At 32.8% G+C, this 2,625-nt stretch overlaps 1 long non-coding RNA gene across 1 annotated transcript; it reads right to left on the minus strand.

Moving 5' to 3' along the window:
- Nucleotides 1-200: 200 nt before the first annotated feature.
- Nucleotides 201-958, minus strand: LOC149664018 (uncharacterized). Its single transcript, XR_016368442.1, has 3 exons — nt 814-958; nt 629-721; nt 201-551 (listed from the first exon to the last, which is right to left on the minus strand). It is a non-coding gene; the product is annotated as an uncharacterized LOC149664018 (long non-coding RNA).
- Between the last annotated feature and the right edge of the window lie 1,667 nt (nt 959-2,625).

Below are 2,625 nucleotides of genomic sequence, written 5' to 3' on the forward strand. Positions count from 1 at the left end.
AATGATTGTAACAGCAATATATGCCAAAATGATAGAGTATATGGTTGGATATCAAAGGATTCCATAAAAACCTGTTAAATATTTTCTCACTAAAAATCCAAAAAACTTTAGAATTTAATGTGGAAATTTTAAAAATTAAATTTACATATTCATGGATAAAAGTGACCATATTTTTGGAAAAAAATGATTTTATTTTTTAAAATGAAAATATCAATATGAATACTTCTTCAGGAAATGGACCAGGAAATAAAATCTCCTACAAGTTGATTTCAATGTAATACAATACTTCCCCAGGGCCGTAAAATTGTGACCTTTTATGATTGTCCCGAGGACCAGTAAACCCCACTTTTTGAATTAAAAAACTAGTCCAAGCAACTTATAAACTGGTTTTGGACCAGAGGAAGTGTGCTATTTCCCAGACTGTTTGAAAAAGCCACCATAGACGCTCATTGGCCAGTCGCTTGGCGCCTGCGCTCTGGCTTGGCTTAATGACCGTTTGTTTTGTCGTCTGCTACCCCACTCCAGTCCTAATTCCAAGTTCGAAACCGAGGCTTAGCAAAATGGTAATTTAAATAAGATTTTAAACTTGAAAATTATTCATTTTGTAGGATTACTAATTGATACGAACCCTGGTTGGCTACAGGAAGGTTAAAGATGCGAAAAATGTCCTAGAAATGGGTATCACGCTCTTCCCGATGGGTTTTATCCGTTTTCCAGCCAACTAAAAAATGTAGATATTTTCATAATTACTCGAAATAAAAGAGATCATACATTTCGGGAACTATTAACTACGTCTTGACGGCCACGATTTACCTAATTAGACAGTCTCCTTACACGAATTTACGCAACTTATCGTATTGAAACTACGCGTTTCGTTTCGGCTCATTTCCTAGCAATCAGCGTAACATTAATGAAACGAGACGAGGTAATTAACTCTTAATCGTTCAAATTATTAGCTACAAACGTTTACAGCATTTGATTTAAATTACTCAATCATTCAAAGTGACTAATTACGACAGTTTGGAAACAAAAATAATCTTGTCAATAAAACAACATTTACATACGTTTAATGGCGTTCAATTTCTTAATCTCATCAATAAAACGACGTTAAAATACATTTAATAGCCAAGAATCTCAAACATTTTACTTATACCCTCTTCACACGAGGCAAAAAAAAGACTTAATAAGCTAAAGTTTGATTCATAAACTATGGTTAGTGTTTCACACGGAAAAGATTTTTAAACCGATTTTAGCTAAACTGAAGTTAGGCTTGTTTAATAAACCAGAGAAGTCTAGCGGTTAACCTTTTCTTTCCGGATTTGGGTAAATATTTTTCGCATAGTCTGCAAAAAATCGCCAATACTGTATCTAAGGCAAAAGACGAATACTTTGTTTCAAATATATTTCAAGAATCACAAATTGCAATCGATGAAATTGAAATTGATAATTGGAACAATGATTCGTTTGAATTGTCTAGCTCTCATGCAGTGCAGAATACAACTAACTCGTTACTTTCGAGTCCCCAGAGTAGAAATAACAACCCTTCTACTACAAATCCATTAATATTGAGCCCCAGGAGTAGTAATACTCTTCCTAGAAATACTAGCCATTGCTTAATTCAATCCCCATCCATCCAGTTTCTCTCCTGTAAGGTCAAGTACTTCTAGACCTAATGGTCAAAATCAAAACAATCCTATGAAAGAAAACTGTGAAAATACTCTAGTTCAAGCAGATTTTCGTGATTTTAGTGTACACGAAGAAGGGGGAATAGACGTTTTAGCGGGATGGATAGCGAAGAAGTTTCATAAAGTGTATCCCGATTTAAAATTTAAAATGTAAAACTTCAGTGTCTGATCACTCATATGCGTTACCATCTTGGATAAAATAACTTTCTTCACTACTTGTTTCACACATATGACCGATAAATGTTACACGCATCTTACTATAAACGACACAAAATGTAACTAAATCAAGGTAGATTTCAAGTTTTAAAAGAGTTTAAATGGCCATAATTGGATCCTGAAGCAGTACAGTAAGCAGACGACACGACGAGAACAGCTGAGCTAGCCCTAGCAGCGATAAAAAACTTATTTACAGCCTGCCTTAATTACAATCCGTAATCGTTGTCTGCAACGTTGTCTGCTAGCGTTGACATTCCTTAAAGATACTTTAATTAACTCATTTATCTATTTTAAATCAAACTGGATTCGCCAATTAAACTAATTACACACGTGCTAGTTAATTCCTTACGTCTTTAATGTTTATTTTTTACATTACCTCAAATTTCAATAAAATCAGTTGAAAATAATTTTGATTTATTTACAGTCCGCCTTAATTACAATCCGTAATCGTTGTCTGCAACGTTGTCTGCTAGAGTGGAGATTCCTGAAAAACACTTTAATTTACTTGATTATCTATTTTAAATTAAACTGGATTTGCGAATTATATTAATTATTAATTAATTATATTTTATTAATTATATTAATAATTCGTTGATTATTAACCGATTTAAGGTTTATTTTACGTCTATATGTTATAAAGGTAGTTTAAATAGGCTTAACGCTATGACTGGGGATGATGAAAAGAAACTAAAACTCAATTTAAAATTAATTTTAACGCATTTAT

The sequence above is a fragment of the Phalangium opilio genome, unplaced genomic scaffold (assembly GCF_054372755.1).
Source record: "Phalangium opilio isolate 3A_F unplaced genomic scaffold, DU_Popi_V2 ptg000061l_1, whole genome shotgun sequence".
NCBI classification, from domain to species: domain Eukaryota; kingdom Metazoa; phylum Arthropoda; class Arachnida; order Opiliones; family Phalangiidae; genus Phalangium; species Phalangium opilio.